General features: G+C 45.2%; 1 protein-coding gene and 1 long non-coding RNA gene across 2 annotated transcripts in view; one reads left to right on the top strand and one right to left on the bottom strand.

Annotated features, from left to right (window-relative positions):
- Positions 1-19,223, top strand: part of LOC123741878 (zinc finger protein 184-like) — a gene marked incomplete at both ends in the record, with an annotated part of 464,177 nt that overhangs the window by 198,789 nt on the left and 246,165 nt on the right. The gene's annotated exons all lie outside the window — the stretch shown is intronic.
- LOC123741821 (uncharacterized) lies at positions 81-14,622 on the bottom strand. Its single transcript, XR_006769371.1, has 3 exons — positions 14,372-14,622; positions 7,053-7,157; positions 81-127 (listed from the first exon to the last, which is right to left on the bottom strand). It is a non-coding gene; the product is annotated as an uncharacterized lncRNA (long non-coding RNA).

Raw genomic sequence — 19,223 nt, 5'->3', positions numbered from 1 at the left:
CTCTGTCCCCAGAGAGACTCATTTTAGAGGCAGGGCCCCCCTCCTTCCTCTCCCCAGAGAGACTCATTTTAGAGGCAGGGCCCCCTCCTCTCTCTCCCCAGAGAGACTCATTTTAGAGCACTGGCCCCTGTAAACAGAGATCCAGCATGTTGGTTGTGGTTAACACAGTGACAACTAAACAGAGATCCAGCATGTTGGTTGTGGTTAACACAGTGACAACTAGTTCTTGACTGTCAATTGTTCTCATGTATTCATTATTTCTTAGAGAAATAAAACATTTACTAACAGACACATAGAAACAGTCAGGTGATTTAATGCATCACATGAACATGTAGTTGTGACATTTCATCTTCATGGTAACTGTCAATAATAATAATAAGTCACTGTTTGTTAAGGTAGTTATAGACAAAACAACAACAATAATAATAATAATAATAATAAGTCAGTTTGTTAAGGTAGTTATAGACAGTACAGCAACAATAATAATAATAATAATAATAATAATAATAATAAGTCACTGTTAGTTAAGGTAGTTCTAGACAGTACAGCAACAATAATAATAATAATAATAATAAGTCACTGTTTGTTAAGGTAGTTATAGACAGTACAGCAACAATAATAATAATAATAATAATAAGTCACTGTTTGTTAAGGTAGTTATAGACAGTACAGCAACAATAATAATAATAATAATAATAATAGTAATAATAATAATAATAAGTCACTGTTTGTTAAGGTAGTTATAGACAGTACAGCAACAATTATAATAATAATAATAATAAGTCACTGTTTGTTAAGGTAGTTATAGACAGAACAACAACAATAATAATAATAATAATAAATCTCTGTTTGTTAAGGTAGTTATAGACAGAACAGCAACAATAATAATAATAATAATAATAATAATAATAATAATAAGTCACTGTTTGTTAAGGTAGTTTTAGACAGTACAACAACAATAATAATAATAATAATAATAATAATAATAATAATAATAAGTCACTGTTTGTTAAGGTAGTTATAGACAGTACAGCAACAATAATAATAATAATAATAATAATAATAATAATAATAATAATAATAATAATAATAAGTCACTGTTTGTTAAGGTAGTTATAGACAGTACAGCAACACAAGGCCATGTCTCACACGTATTTGTATTCACTAACAGTTGACTATTTATTGTCTTTCAATCTGTTCTTTTCTAAACGTATCTGAGAATGTAGACAGAAGGGCTAAAACGGACATGATTGATCCGAGGAGGAAATTGTTGATCCATTCAGAAAGGTTTTTTGCATCAAGTGAGAGAGGTTATATTATGTAAAGTAGACTAGGTTAGAATGTATAATAGCAGTTTGTTTGTGATATGCAGATCAAGGTCTATACCTCGGCTATAGCCTACATATCATAGATGACCTGTCTAAACCTGTTCAGATCAACATAATGTTGTAGTCCTACCAGTAGCAGGACAGAGAATGTACTGTATATAACCTACATATCATAGATGACCAGCCTAAACCTGTTCAGATCAACATAATGTTATAGTCCTACCAGTAGCAGGACAGAGAATGTACTGTATATAACCTACATATCATAGATGACCAGTCTAAACTTGTTCAGATCAACATAATGTTATAGTCCTACAAGTAGCAGGACAGAGAATGTACTGTATATAACCTACATATCATAGATGACCAGTCTAAACCTGTTCAGATCAACATAATTGTCACGATTCCCACCGACGGTGGCGCCCCCTCCTGCTCGGGTGGCGCTCGGCGGTCGTCGTCACCGGCCTATTAGCTGCCACCGATTCCCTTTTTGCTTTTCCCTTTTTTTTATTTTGTGACACCTGTGGTCAATTAGCCATTAGAGGGGCTATTTAGTTTAGCTGGCCCGCTCCTGTTCGTGCGGGATTAATGATTGTTTCTTGTGTGACGGCTTGTGTTCATGTCGACGTTGTTGTACGCCGCATGAATTTTCTCCCCTGTGTGTGGGAACATTTGTTTTTTTTTGGTGAGTGTATATTAAAAACACCACTACCCTGTGTTCGCTGGTTCCTGCGCCTCATTCCTCCTCCACAATTACCAAGCCTTAACAGAATCCCGCACCACAATAGAAGGCATGGAATCAGCGGGAGCAGCGGCCACTCCTCTGCCCTCGATGGAGGAACGCGTACTCCACCACACGACAGTCCTCCATTGCATCGGATCGGCAATGGACCAGATGATGGAGAGGATGGACAGATGGGAGAGAAGTGGTATCCTCTCTCCACCTCCACCTGCCCCGATACAGCCATCTTCGCCTCCCATGACGTCTGGCTCTGGCGCGCTTCGTCTGGCGCTCCCGAGGGAGTACGATGGGGCGGCGGCTGGGTGCCAGGGGTTTTTGCTCCAGCTTGAGCTGTACCTGGCCACCGTTAGACCTGCTCCCACGGGGAGGAGAGCGTGAGTGCCCTCGTTTCCTGCCTGACGGGCAGAGCTCTGGAGTGGGCTAATGCGGTCTGGAACGGTCCAGACTCGGCGAGGGACCACTACCCGGAGTTCACCCGCCGCTTTCGGGCCGTGTTCGACCACCCTCCGGAAGGAAGAGCGGCGGGTGAACGGCTGTTCCACCTCAGGCAGGAGACGAGGAGTGCCCAGGACTTCGCGTGGACTTCAGGACCTTGGCTGCTGGGGCGGGGTGGAACGACAGGGCCCTCATAGACCACTACCGCTGCAGTCTCCGGGCGGACGTCCGCAGGGAGCTGGCCTGTCGGGACACAGCTCTGTCCCTGGACGAACTGATAGATATGTCCATACGACTGGACAACTTGCTGGCTGCCCGCGGGCGTTCGGAGAGGGTCCTGCCCGTTCCACCCCCGTGCACCCCCGCCCCTACCCCTATGGAGGTAGGGGGGCCGTGCCAAGGGGCACCGGAGGAGGTGGCTCCTCCTGCACCAGCTGTGGTCGGAGAGGACACACGGCCGACCGGTGCCGGAGGAGCCAGTCTGGGAGTCGAGATGGTAGGCAGAACACTTCTCGGTTACCTCAGGTGAGTCAGCACCAGATTCACCCAGAACCCCCTGTTGGTCATGTGTTTTTACCTGTTTTGTTTACTAAATTTTTTCCCTCTTCCCAGCATAGGGCGCTAGTCGATTCAGGCGCAGCTGGGAATTTTATGGACCGTGGACTTGCCATTAAGCTGGGCATTCCGCGGGTGCCGATAGATTCTCCTTTCCCCGTGCACTCCCTAGATAGCCGACCATTAGGGTCAGGGCTAGTCAGGGAGTCTACGGTGCCACTGGACATGGTAACGCTGGGGAATCATAAGGAACGCATTCGTTTTTTCCTTATTGACTCGCCTGCGTTTCCGGTGGTGCTGGGGGTCCCCTGGCTGGCTGGTCACAATCCCCGTATTTCGTGGAAACAGGGGGTTCTCCAGGGGTGGTCAGAGGAGTGTTCAGGTAGGTGTCTAGGAGTTTCCATAGGTGCCACGTCGGTGGAGAGTCCAGACCAGGTGTCCACCGTGCGCATTCCCCCGAATACGCCGATTTGGCGATCGCTTTTTGTAAAAAGAGGGCGACTAAATTACCACCTCATCGACAGGGGGATTGTGCGATAGATCTCCAGGTTAACGCTGCGCTTCCCAGGAGTCACGTGTACCCCTTGTCACAGGAGGAGACGGCGGCTATGGAGACATATGTCACGGAATCCCTGGGACAGGGGTACATTCGGCCCTCCATCTCACCCGCTTCCTCGAGTTTCTTTTTGTGAAGAAAAAGGAGGGAGGTCTGCGTCCGTGCATTGATTACCGAGGTCTAAACGCTATTACGGTGGGGTTTAGTTACCCACTACCTCTCATCGCTACGGCGGTGGAATCATTTCACGGAGCGCAGTTCTTCACAAAACTGGATCTCAGGAGCGCGTATAACCTGGTGCGTATCAAGAAGGGAGACGAGTGGAAAACCGCCTTTAGTACCACATCGGGCCATTATGAGTACCTCGTCATGCCGTATGGGTTGAAAAAATGCTCCAGCCGTCTTTCAATCCTTTGTTGACGAGATTCTCAGGGACCTGCACGGGCAGGGCGTGATTGTATATATCGATGACATTCTGATATATTCCGCCACCCGCTCCGCGCATGTGTCCCTGGTGCGCAAGGTGCTTGGTAGACTGCTGAAGCATGACCTATACGTTAAGGCTGAGAAGTGTGAGTTTTCCAAACGAGCCGTCTCCTTTCTGGGTTATCGCATTTCCACCACGGGGGTGGTGATGGAGTGTGACCGCGTTAAGGCCGTGCGTAATTGGCCGACTCCAACCACGGTGAAGGAGGTGCAGCGGTTTTTAGGCTTTGCCAATTACTACCGGAGGTTTATCCGGGGTTTTGGCCAGGTAGCGGCTCCCATTACCTCACTGCTGAAGGGGGGGCCGGTGCGTTTGCGATGGTCGACGGAGGCGGACGGAGCCTTCAAGAAATTGAAGACGCTGTTCACCGACGCACCCGTGTTGGCGCACCCGGACCCGTCTTTAGCGTTCGTAGTGGAGGTGGACGCATCCGAGGCTGGGGTGGGTGCCGTGCTATCACAGCGCTCGGGTGCGCCATTGAAACTCCGCCCCTGCGCTTTCTTTTCGAAGAAGCTCAGTTCGGCGGAGCGTAACTACGATGTGGGGGACAGGGAGTTGCTAGCAGTGGTTAAAGCTTTGAGGGTGTGGCGGCACTGGCTTGAGGGGGCTAAACACCCCTTTCTCATCTGGACCGACCACCGAAACCTGGAGTACATCCGGGCAGCGAGGAGACTGAATCCACGTCAGGCGAGGTGGGCCATGTTCTTCGCCCGGTTTAGGTTTACCATCTCCTATAGACCGGGTTCCCTAAATACTAAGGCCGACGCGCTGTCCCGTCTCTATGACACGGAGGACCGGCCCATCGATCCAACTCCCATCATTCCAGCGTCTAGGCTGGTGGCACCTGTGGTATGGGAGGTGGACGCGGACATCGAGCGGGCATTGGTGTTGGAACCTGCGCCTGCGCAGGTGCCCGTGGGGCGCATGTATGTGCCGCTCGGTGTTCGTGATCGTTTGATTCGGTGGGCGCACACGCTACCTACTGCGGGTCATCCTGGTGAGGCGAGGACAGTGGGGAGTCTAAGGGGGAAGTACTGGTGGCCCACCTTAGCTAAGGACGTGAGGGCCTATGTCTCTTCCTGTTCGGTGTGTGCCCAGAGTAAGGCTCCTAGGCATCTACCAAGAGGGAAGTTACAGCCCCTCCCCGTTCCACAACGACCATGGTCGCACCTGTCCATTGACTTCCTGACAGATCTTCCCCCTCTCAGGGGAACACGGCGATTCTGGTGGTTGTGGATCGGTTCTCTAAGTCCTGCCGTCTCCTCCCATTGCCCGGTCTCCCTACGGCCCTGCAGACTGCGGAGGCCCTATTTACCCACGTCTTCCGGCACTACGGGGTGCCGGAGGACATTGTCTCTGATCGAGGTTCCCAGTTCACATCCAGGGTCTGGAGAGCGTTTATGGAGCGGCTGGGGGTCTCGGTCAGTTTGACCTCCGGTTATCACCCCGAGAGCAATGGGCAGGCGGAGAGGGTGAACCAGGAGGTGGGCAGGTTCCTGAGGTCGTATTGCCAGGACCGGCCAGGGGAGTGGGCGAGGTATATTCCCTGGGCTGAGTTAGCCCAGAACTCACTTCGCCACTCCTCTACTAACATATCACCCTTTCAGTGTGTGTTAGGTTACCAGCCGGTCCTGGCACCATGGCACCGGAGTCAGACCGAGGCTCCTGCGGTGGAGGACTGGGTCCAGCACTCCAAGGAGACCTGGAGAGCCGTCCAGGACTCACTAAAGGAGGCCAGTGCGCGGCAGAAGAGGAGTGCTGACCGCCACCGCAGTGAGGCGCCCGTGTTCGCACCGGGAGACAGGGTCTGGCTCTCGACCCGGAACCTGCCCCTCTGCGTGCCCTGCCGGAAGCTGGGGCCGCAGTGTGTGGGGCCCTTCAAAGTCCTGAGGAGGATAAACGAGGTGTGTTATCGGTTGCAACTCCCTTCCTATTACCGTATTAACCCCTCGTTTCATGTGTCTCTCCTCAGGCCGGTGGTAGCTGGTCCCCTTCACGAAGATGAGGTGCCGGAGGTCCCTCCGCCCCCCTCTGGACATCGGGGGGTCCCCGGCGTACAGCGTAAGGGCCATTCTGGACTCGCGACGCCGGGCGAGGGGCCTACAGTACCTCGTGGACTGGGAGGAGTACGGCCCGGAGGAGAGGTGCTGGGTGCCGGCGGCGGACTCCTGGACCCATCTATGTTGAGGAGTTCCACCACCTCCGTCCGGATCGCCCTGCCCCTCGCCCTCCGGGTCGACCTCGAGGCCGGTGTCGGCGCGCTGCGGGAGCCGCGCGTCAGGAGGGGGGTACTGTCACGATTCCCACCGACGGTGGCGCCCCCTCCTGCTCGGGTGGCGCTCGGCGGTCGTCGTCACCGGCCTATTAGCTGCCACCGATTCCCTTTTTGCTTTTCCCTTTTTTTTATTTTGTGACACCTGTGGTCAATTAGCCATTAGAGGGGCTATTTAGTTTAGCTGGCCCGCTCCTGTTCGTGCGGGATTAATGATTGTTTCTTGTGTGACGGCTTGTGTTCATGTCGACGTTGTTGTACGCCGCATGTATTTTCTCCCCTGTGTGTGGGAACATTTGTTTTTTTTTGGTGAGTGTATATTAAAAACACCACTACCCTGTGTTCGCTGGTTCCTGCGCCTCATTCCTCCTCCACAATTACCAAGCCTTAACAATAATGTTATATTCCTACCAGTAGCAGGACAGAGAATGTACTGTATATAACCTACATATCATAGATGACCAGCCTAAACCTGTTCAGATCAGTTCACAGAGAACATCAGGTTTGTCTGCATGATAAGTGATCATAGCCTTATAATAGTTTGTAGGTAGTCTAGACCAACAGTACGAGAGTCTGCCCGTCTTTCCTACATACCAACACATTTATTCAATGTTACCGAGAAATATGTGCCACAGTTTCAACAGCCATTTTTGTAACTGCGTAGACAACACACTTACTTTCACGTTCATATGAGGAAATCACAAAACTTCTGACAGTCACTGGTGCAGCCGCCTGTTTTCTTGCAGATGAAGTAGCTTTCACAGGCAACTCATTCAACCAGCCTAAACAACAGTAAATACAAGATGTCAAATGGTCAAAAGTGAATCTCAATAGAGCCATATACATTAGAGAGGGGTATATTGCTGCAGATGTTGGATCTTAATTTGAGCCAGTTTGCTACCCAAGGAAAATAATCCTGCAGAAACAGGACATTTGAATTATTGTGTGGATTATAATTAATGAACAGTTTTAAAATGGAAAAGTGGAATTTATCATCTTCAGAAACCTTTTCTTGTCACGTCCTGGCCAGTATATAAGGTTAATTGTTTTGTAGTTTGGTCAGGGCGTGGCAGGGGGTATTTGTTTTATGTGGTTCGGGGTGGTGTGTTTGTGTAAAGGGTGTTTGATTTAGTATTTCCGGGTTTTGGTTTATGTTTAGTTAATTCTATGGTTAGTCTAGGTTGTGTGTTTCTATGTTTGGTTGATTGGGGTTGGGACTCTCAGTTGAAGGCAGGTGTTGTCTATCTGCCTTTGATTGAGAGTCCCATATATTAGGGTGTGTTTGTATGTGTGATTTGTGGGTGATTATTCTGTGTATAGCCTTGTGCCTTACCAGACTGTTTATTTGTCGAGTGTTCGTTTTTTGTGTTTTGTATGTTCGGTTTTGAAGATAATTAAAAATCAAGATGAGCATTCACGTACCTGCTGCGTATTGGTCCTCATTCACCGACAACAGATGTGACAGAATCACCCACCACCAAAGGACCAAGCAGCAGAGGAAGGAGCAGACGGAGTTCGAGTTGGACTGGCGGGAGAAGTGGACTTGGGAGGAAGTTCTGGACGGGGCCGGACCCTGGCATCAGGCTGGGGATTATCGACACCCGCAGTGGGAAATTGAGGCAGCCAAGGCAGAGAGGCGGTGGTACGAGGCCAAGTACGCGCTGAAGGAGAAGCACGAGAGGCACCCCCAAGAAAATTTTGGGGGGGCACACGGGTAGTTTGGCTAGGCGTAAGAAGAGCCGGAAGCCAGCTACTCGTGGTTATATGGAGGAGCGTATGGGGTGGAGAGCGCTATGTTTCGCTGAGGAGCGCACTATCTCACCCATACGCACGCACAGTCCGGTGCGCGTTATTCCAGCCCCTCGCAGGTGCCGTGCTAGAGCGGGCATCCAGCCTGGTAGGAGGATGCCTGCGCAGCGCATCTGGTCGCCGGTACGCCTCCGAGGACCAGGCTACCCAACTCCCGCTCTACGCATGGCTACCATCAGGCCCCTGCACAGCCCAGTCTGCCCTGTACGAGCACCCCGCTCGTACAGGGCTACTAGTTCCATCCAGCCAAGGCGGGTTGTGCAGGAGGTAAGATCTAGACCGGCTGTGCGCCTCCATAGCCCTGGGTTTCCAGCTCCTGTCTCTCGTGCGGACCCGGAAGTGCGTCAACCCAGTCCGACTCGTCCTGTTCCCGCTCCCGCACTAGCCTGGAGGTGCGTGTACATAATCTGGTAAGCCCAGTACCAGCACCACGCACCAGGCTACAAGTGCGTCAACCCAGCCTCGCCAGTCAACAGTCTTCATCAGATCTGCCCGCCAGTCAACAGTCATCGTCAGAGCTGCCCGCCAGTCAACAGTCATCGTCAGAGCTGCCCGCCAGTCAACAGTCATCGTCAGAGCTGCCCGCCAGTCAACAGTCATCGTCAGAGCTGCCCGCCAGTCAACAGTCATCGTCAGAGCTGCCCGCCAGTCAACAGTCATCGTCAGAGCTGCCCGCCAGTCAACAGTCATCGTCAGAGCTGCCCGCCAGTCAACAGTCATCGTCAGAGCTGCCCGCCAGTCAACAGTCATCGTCAGAGCTGCCCGCCAGTCAACAGTCGCCAGAGAGGTCAGACTGCGCTGAACTGCCGGAGTGGTCAGACTGCGCTGAACTGCCGGAGTGGCCAGACTGCGCTGAACTGCCGGAGTGGCCAGACTGCGCTGAACTGCCGGAGTGGCCAGACTGCGCTGAACTGCCGGAGTGGCCAGACTGCCCTGAACTGCCGGAGTGGCCAGACTGCCCTGAACTGCTGGAGTGGCCAGACTGCCCCGAACTGCCGGAGTGGCCAGACTGCCCCGAACTGCCGGAGTGGCCAGACTGCCCCGAACTGCCGGAGTGGCCAGACTGCCCCGAATTGCCAGACTGCCCAGACTGTCCCGAATTGCCAGACTGCCCAGACTGTCCCGAATTGCCAGACTGCCCAGACTGTCCCGAATTGCCAGACTGCCCAGACTGTCCCGAATTGCCAGACTGCCCAGACTGTCCCGAATTGCCAGACTGCCCAGACTGTCCCGAATTGCCAGACTGCCCAGACTGTCCCGAATTGCCAGACTGCCCAGACTGTCCCGAATTGCCAGACTGCCCAGACTGTCCCGAATTGCCAGACTGCCCAGTCTGCCCCTCGGCGATGCCAGACTGGTCCGACTGCCCCTCGGCGATGCCAGAGTGGCCCGACAGCCTGGAACGGCCGGAACCAGAGCCACCTCCAGAAATAGGTGGGTTGGGGAGGGGGGGTGTAGCACAGTGCCGTCGTTGACGGCAGCCACCCTCCCTTCCCTCCCTTTAGAAAAGGGGACTTTTGTTGGTGTTGCTTGGGGTTATTTTTTGTTAAGGTGCTTCTGGGGTAGCACCTTTAAGGGGGGTACTGTCACGTCCTGGCCAGTATATAAGGTTAATTGTTTTGTAGTTTGGTCAGGGTGTGGCAGGGGTATTTGTTTTATGTGGTTCGGGGTGGTGTGTTTGTGTAAAGGGTGTTTGATTTAGTAATTCCGGGTTTTGGTTTATGTTTAGTTAATTCTATGGTTAGTCTAGGTTGTGTGTTTCTATGTTTGGTTGATTGGGGTTGGGACTCTCAGTTGAAGGCAGGTGTTGTCTATCTGCCTTTGATTGAGAGTCCCATATATTAGGGTGTGTTTGTATGTGTGATTTGTGGGTGATTATTCTGTGTATAGCCTTGTGCCTTACCAGACTGTTTATTTGTCGAGTGTTCGTTTTTTGTGTTTTGTATGTTCGGTTTTGAAGATAATTAAAAATCAAGATGAGCATTCACGTACCTGCTGCGTATTGGTCCTCATTCACCGACAACAGATGTGACATTTCTAAAGTTTAATTACACTCAAATACACTACAAGTTTAGTTTTTCTGCAACAGGGTGATCAAATTAAGATCCTACATCTGTACAGAGTTTATGTCTTTATCTGAAAAGTGCAGTTTGAGTTATTAGCAATAACATTGCAACTGTCAGCTGATGTAAACCTCTGTGATTGGATGTTATACACCCCCATACATATCCCCATGTACAATTATGTGTACAGATGTAGGATCTTAATTTGATCACCCCCCACTGCAGAAGAACTTTCCAGCAATGCAGGAAATGTAAAACTTGTAGTGTATTTGAGGTTTAAAAAGGCTTCTGAAGTTTGTAAATTACACTTAGAAATTTCAGACTTGAGTTTTCCTTACGAAAAATGTAGTAACCCCTACAAAAATGTCCATTAATTATAATTCACATAATAATTCACATTTTCTGTTGCTGCAGGAATATTTTTCTGCTGTAGTAAACTGCCTCAAATTAAGATCCTACATATGTACGTGTAAATGTACTTGGTGAATAAAGGTGATTGTGATTCTACAAAGGTTGAGTCTCTAGATTCCCTTGCTGCTCTGGAGAAATAATGAAATGGTTGTCATGGTGATTTAAACTGGGACCTGGTTACCTCCCAACTCTGATGTCATTTGTTACATTTCACCCTGTTGATAAAGGCAGCTACAAGGATGAACCCAGAAGACAACTCTAAATCAACACTCACTGATATTATCCTAAAATCCTTTCACTCATATTGTGGTGTCTCTTCGTTTAACAGATAGTCTATGATATTAATATTGTAGCAAACAGTGGTGCAGGGCAGTGAACCCAGGTCGCTGGTGAACAAGGAAAAAACCCTATGCAGCGCACAAATAGGGTTAACCCAGTATTTATTCATTTATTTTACTAGGCAAGTCAGTTAAGAACAAATTCTTATTTTCAATGACGGCTTAGGAAAAGTGGGTTAACTGCCTTGTTCAGGGGTAAACAACTGATTTTTACCTTGTCAGCTCAGAGATTTGATCTTGCAGCATTTCTGTTACTAGTCCAACGCTCTAACTAACCACTAGAGCGTTGGAGCGCAGCTACCTGCCGCCCCAAGTAAGATTAACCCAGTATCAGTATTAATATTGTTAACCCAGTATCAGTATCAATAGTGTTAACCCAGTATCAGTATTAATAGTGTTAACCCAGTATCAGTATCAATAGGGTTAACCCAGTATCAGTATCAATAGGGTTAACCCAGTATCAGTATCAATAGGGTTAACCCAGTATCAGTATTAATAGGGTTAACCCAGTATCAGTATTAATAGGGTTAACCCAGTATCAGTGTTAATAGTGTTAACCCAGTATCAGTATTAATAGTGTTAACCCAGTATCAGTATCAATAGTGTTAACCCAGTATCAGTATCAATAGGGTTAACCCAGTATCAGTATTAATAGTGTTAACCCAGTATCAGTATCAATAGGGTTAACCCAGTATCAGTATCAATAGGGTTAACCCAGTATCAGTATTAATAGGGTTAACCCAGTATCAGTATTAATAGTGTTAACCCAGTATCAGTATCAATAGTGTTAACCCAGTATCAGTATCAATAGGGTTAACCCAGTATCAGTATCAATAGTGTTAACCCAGTATCAGTATTAATAGGGTTAACCCAGTATCAGTATTAATAGGGTTAACCCAGTATCAGTATTAATAGTGTTAACCCAGTATCAGTATCAATAGGGTTAACCCAGTATCAGTATCAATAGGGTTAACCCAGTATCAGTATTAATAGGGTTAACCCAGTATCAGTATTAATAGTGTTAACCCAGTATCAGTATCAATAGTGTTAACCCAGTATCAGTATCAATAGGGTTAACCCAGTATCAGTATCAATAGGGTTAACCCAGTATCAGTATCAATAGGGTTAACCCAGTGTCAGTATTAATAGTGTTAACCCAGTATCAGTATCAATAGGGTTAACCCAGTATCAGTGTTAATTAGTCCCGTGCTTCAGCTACTCAGACCCCTCACACATCCGGTCCATTCTGATGACCTCACAGACACCATACCACTTCTGACACCAATGTAGCAAACAGCTGGGCAGGGAAGTGAACCCAGGTCGCACCTGAACTATAGTATCTGAATATTGATATATTGAATTTGACTTGACCACATCCAGTCAGCTCCATTTTGTCTGATTAAACTGACACCAACCTGTCTCAGTAGTAGTAGACTGTTAGGAGTGTTTTACTGTCATTCACTATACTAACATTACACCAACCTGTCTCAGTAGTAGTAGACTGTTAGGAGTGTTTTACTGTCATTCACTATACTAACATTACACCAACCTGTCTCAGTAGTAGTAGACTGTTAGGAGTGTTTTACTGTCATTCACTATACTAACATTACACCAACCTGTCTCAGTAGTAGTAGACTGTTAGGAGTGTTTTACTGTCATTCACTATACTAACATTACACCAACCTGTCTCAGTAGTAGTAGACTGTTAGGAGTGTTTTACTGTCATTCACTATACTAACATTACACCAACCTGTCTCAGTAGTAGTAGACTGTTAGGAGTGTTTTACTCTCATTCACTATACTAACATTACATTTAATTTATCTACACACTTTACAATAATCCCTGGCAGGATTCTCACCTTGAAACTTCATTGAGATTTTTTTCTGTTCTGTTGTGTATATTCTGATGGGTGAGGCCTGAGCTGGAATGTGAAGCTAACTGAAGCTGGCTAGCTTTAGAAAACCAGTATATCAAGCCTGTATCATAGTATACCCCTCAGGCTACGTTCAGGTTTCAGCAAGAGGCAGGTATCAACATGCCGAGTCGTAGGCGACAACCTGGGTTGTATTCATTAGTTTACTCCACAGCCAACAGTTTTAAGATGTTAAATAAAACATAAACCGTTTACTCTAAACGCTGCACAATGTGACCTAAACGGTTTCTGTTGCCAAACGTTTTGCTACGGTGGGCACTAATGAATACACACAAACTGTTTTGAGGAAGTGTAAGTTGTTGTTAGTCTCTCGAACAATATTTATTAGTCTCTCTTTCACACAACATACCTTCCTGAGTGAAAAGAGTTAACTGTAGATTATAAAGAGAACATGTTTGTTTGTTGCTTGTTGTGTTTTAAGCCTGTTTTGAGAAGACAAGTCTATAGACCTATGATACAGTACACTCTTAGAATAAAGGGATCCAAACGGGTCCTCCGGCCGTCCCCATAGGAGAACGCTTTTGGGTTCCAGGTAGAACCCTTCTGGCTTCCATGTAGAACCCTCTGTGGAAAGGGTTCTTCACGGAACCCAAAAGTGTTCTACCTAGTACCAAAAAAAGGGTTCTACAAAGGGTTCTCCTATGGGGACAGCCAAAGAACCCTTTTAGATTGTAGATAGTGTAGGAGCGATCACCCTGGGGCACACAGATGGGCACAGAACGAATTCACCCCACGCATCTAATTTATATCCAAAACATTTTAAAGAGAGTAGGACTATTAAAACACTGTCCACCAAAAATATAATTAACTATATGAATAAACATAACAATATCATCAACTATATTAATACTCATAACAATACCATCAACTATATGAATACACACAACAATATCATCAACTATATGAATACTCATAACAATATCATCAACTATATGAATACACACAACAATACCATCAACTATATGAATACACACAACAATATCATCAACTATATGAATACACATAACAATACCATCAACTATATGAATACACACAACAATATCATCAACTATATTAATACACACAACAATATCATCAACTATATGAATACACATAACAATACCATCAACTATATGAATACACATAACAATATCACCAACTATATTAATACACACAACAATATCATCAACTATATTAATACACACAACAATATCATCAACTATATTAATACACACAACAATATCATCAACTATATTAATACACATTACAATACCATCAACTATATGAATACACATAACAATACCATCAACTATATGAATACACACAACAATACCATCAACTATATGAATACACACAACAATACCATCAACTATATTAATACACACAACAATATCATCAACTATATTAATACACATTACAATATCATCAACTATATTAATACACATGACAATCGTCATCTTACCTTTTATCTCTCAATAGAAACAGAGTCTGAATGATCATTCGGTCGTTGAAAGTTACTTTCGTTTGCTCTGCTCATTTACATATCAGGTTCTACCTGTTCTCTCTCCGAGTCCCTCTCTCTTTACAGCTCTTACAATGAGCCTTGGCAAACATTCTACAACTGTCTGGAAGTCTATTGGAGAGATGTAACACCATTCTTCCACAAGAAATTACAGCATTTGGTGTTTTATTGATGGTAAGTTTTCAATTGTGTTGAGACTCTGACCTGTCCAATGAGCCACATTGATTAAAGAATCCTACAGTACCAAAACACCCTCTCACACACACACACACACACACACACACACACACACACACACACACACACACACACACACACACACACACACACACACACACACACACACACACACACACACACACACTCACACACTCACACACACACACACACACACACACACTCACACACACTCACACACACACACACACACACACACACACACACACACACACACACACACACACACACACACACATGCGCGCGCAGTGCAGTAATTAGAATCCCAGTCTACTGTACACTCCCATCCTCTGCCTCTCTCCATCACTTTCTCTGTGTCGTCTGTTGCTGTCTCTGTTGGTGAGGGTTAGGCCTACTACAATACAACATTCACAACATGACAACACAACTACATAACACCATTAAATACAGTTGGTTACTACAATACAACATTCACAACATGACAACACAACTACATAACACCATTAAATACAGTTGGTTACTACAATACAACATTCACAACATGACAACACAACTACATAACACCATTAAATACAGTTGGTTACTACAATACAACATTCACAACATGACAACACAACTACATAACACCATTAAATACAGTTGGTTACTACAATACAACATTCACAACATGACAACACAACTACATAACACCATTAAATACAGTTGAGGGTTACTACAATACAACATTCACAACATGACAACACAACTACACAACACCATTAAATACAGTTGGTTACTACAATACAACATTCACAACATGACAACACAACTACATAACACCATTAAATACAGTTGGTTACTACAATACAACATTCACAACATGACAACACAACTACATAACACCATTAAATACAGTTGGTTACTACAATACAACATTCACAACATGACAACACAACTACATAACACCATTAAATACAGTTGAGGATTACTACAATACAACATTCACAACATGACAACACAACTACATAACACCATTAAATACAGTTGGTTACTACAATACAATATTCACAACATGACAACACAACTACACAACACAACTACATAACACCATTAAATACAGTTGGTTACTACAATACAACATTCACAACATGACAACACAACTACAGAACACCATTAAATACAGTTGGTTACTACAATACAACATTCACAACATGACAACACAACTACATAACACCATTAAATACAGTTGGTTACTACAATACAACATTCACAACATGACAACACAACTACATAACACCATTAAATACAGTTGGTTACTACAATACAACATTCACAACATGACAACACAACTACATAACACCATTAAATACAGTTGGTTACTACAATACAACATTCACAACATGACAACACAACTACATAACACCATTAAATACAGTTGGTTACTACAATACAACATTCACAACATGACAACACAACTACATAACACCATTAAATACAGTTGAGGGTTACTACAATACAACATTCACAACATTACAACACAACTACACAACACCATTAAATACAGTTGAGGATTACTACAATACAACATTCACAACATAACAACACAACTACATAACACCATTAAATACAGTTGGTTACTACAATACAACATTCACAACATGACAACACAACTACATAACACCATTAAATACAGTTGGTTACTACAATACAACATTCACAACATGACAACACAACTACATAACACCATTAAATACAGTTGGTTACTACAATACAACATTCACAACATGACAACACAACTACATAACACCATTAAATACAGTTGGTTACTACAATACAACATTCACAACATGACAACACAACTACATAACACCATTAAATACAGTTGGTTACTACAATACAACATTCACAACATTCACAACACAACTACATAACACCATTAAATACAGTTGAGGGTTACTACAATACAACATTCACAACATGGCAACACAACTACACAACACCATTAAATACAGTTGGAATGTAGTTAGAACTCTCAAACTGTTTCCATCAAACAGAAAACAACCAGAAAGCTGGATCAACACCTTTAGATTTCTAGATGCTGCACTTTGCTTTTTCATTACCCATACAGCTGTTTAAGGTCCTACAAAGGCAGAGTGCAGTATCAGCATTTTAAGGGTCATAGGTCAGATCAGTGGTCATGGTTGATATGCATGGACTAGAAAACAAACTTTAAAGTCATTTTTCTCAGATTCACTGTTTGTGTAGATGCTGTTTGTCTTTGTAGGGCAGTAGTTCAGGTGGCTGTTTGTGTAGATGCTGTTTGTCTTTGTAGGACAGTAGTTCAGGTGGCTGTTTGTGTAGATGCTGTTTGTCTTTGTAGGGCAGTAGTTCAGGTGGCTGTTTGTGTAGACTGCCCCTTGTCTTTTCTAGGACAGTAGTTCAGGTGGCTGTTTGTGTAGATGCTGTTTGTCTTTGTAGGACAGTAGTTCAGGTGGCTGTTTGTGTAGATGCTGTTTGTCTTTGTAGGACAGTAGTTCAGGTGGCTGTTTGTGTAGATGCTGTTTGTCTTTGTAGGACAGTAGTTCAGGTGGCTGTTTGTGTAGACTGCTGTTTGTCTTTGTAGGACAGTAGTTCAGGTGGCTGTTTGTGTAGATGCTGTTTGTCTTTGTAGGACAGTAGTTCAGGTGGCTGTTTGTGTAGATGCTGTTTGTCTTTGTAGGGCAGTAGTTCAGGTGGCTGTTTGTGTAGATGCTGTTTGTCTTTGTAGGACAGTAGTTCAGGTGGCTGTTTGTGTAGATGCTGTTTGTCTTTGTAGGACAGTAGATCAGGTGGCTGTTTGTGTAGATGCTGTTTGTCTTTGTAGGGCAGTAGTTCAGGTGGCTGTTTGTGTAGATGCTGTTTGTCTTTGTAGGGCAGTAGTTCAGGTGGCTGTTTGTGTAGATGCTGTTTGTCTTTGTAGGACAGTAGTTCAGGTGGCTGTTTGTGTAGATGCTGTTTGTCTTTGTAGGACAGTAGTTCAGGTGGCTGTTTGTGTAGATGCTGTTTGTCTTTGTAGGACAGTAGTTGGCTTCCCTTGTACCTTAGTCTGCCTCCTGTCCCTCCTATCTCCATGGGTACACCTTCCTGAAAACAATGACTCCATACTTTGCTGAAACCTGTTCTGCCAGATCATGTCCTTAAAGACTAGAATGTTCCATTGTGGTTACCCACAAAGATGACAAGATAGTTCACACATTCATCATCCAGGGTTACTGTCAAACATATATGTTACATTTCTGGTTTGTCCATAACTTGTTTCCTGCTTGTAGCAGGCCGTGTTTACAGAAATCCTTTTCTATAACTAGAAGTCATGTGATTTCATGAGAATATTTTTCTGCAGTGAGAATGTAATGCAAGTCAAGCTGTCCTTGGATGTATGTCAACAAGATTTATAACCAGCATTGTTAAATTAACAGTTGTAATTAAAAAAAATCAATGCTGTAATTTTCTTTATGTTAGCTAGCTTTTTATAATGTTTTATTGTCACGGACACCAGATAGATGCAGAGAAATGTGTTGTTTTACAGGGTCAGCCATACGGCGCCCCTGGAGCAAATTAGGTGTAAGTGCCTTGCTTAAGGGCACCAACAGATTTTTACCTTGACGGCTCAGGTATTCAAACCAGCAACATATCAGTTACTGACCCACCACTCTAACCACTAGTCTATCTGACTATACCAGTTACTGACCCACCACTCTAACCACTAGTCTATCTGACCATACCAGTTACTGACCCACCACTCTAACAACTAGTCTATCTGACCATACCATACAAGTTACTGACCCACCACTCTAACCACTAGTCTATCTGACCATACCAGTTACTGACCCACCACTCTAACCACTAGTCTATCTGACCACACCAGTTACTGACCCACCACTCTAACCACTAGTCTATCTGACCATACCAGTTACTGACCCACCACTCTAACCACTAGTCTATCTGACCATACCAGTTACTGACCCACCACTCTAACCACTAGTCTATCTGACCATACCAGTTACTGACCCACCACTCTAACCACTAGTCTATCTGACCATACCAGTTACTGACCCACCACTCTAACCACTAGTCTATCTGACCATACCATACAAGTTACTGACCCACCACTCTAACCACTAGTCTATCTGACCATACCAGTTACTGACCCACCACTCTAACCACTAGTCTATCTGACCATACCAGTTACTGACCCACCACTCTAACCACTAGTCTATCTTACCATACCAGTTACTGACCCACCACTCCAACCACTAGTCTATCTGACCATACCAGTTACTAACCCACCACTCTAACCACTAGTCTACCTGACCATACCAGTTACTGACCCACCACTAACCACTAGTCTATCTGACCATACCAGTTACTGACCCACCACTCTAACCACTAGTCTATCTGACCATACCAGTTACTGACCCACCACTCTAACCACTAGTCTATCTGACCATACCAGTTACTGACCCACCACTCTAACCACTAGTCTATCTGACTATACCAGTTACTGACCCACCACTCTAACCACTAGTCTATCTGACCACACCAGTTACTGACCCACCACTCTAACCACTAGTCTATC

This window comes from Salmo salar, chromosome ssa03, assembly GCF_905237065.1.
Source record: "Salmo salar chromosome ssa03, Ssal_v3.1, whole genome shotgun sequence".
NCBI classification, from domain to species: domain Eukaryota; kingdom Metazoa; phylum Chordata; class Actinopteri; order Salmoniformes; family Salmonidae; genus Salmo; species Salmo salar.
The sequence above is the reverse complement of the archived record's forward strand: the minus strand, read 5'-3'. Positions and strand labels throughout refer to the sequence as shown.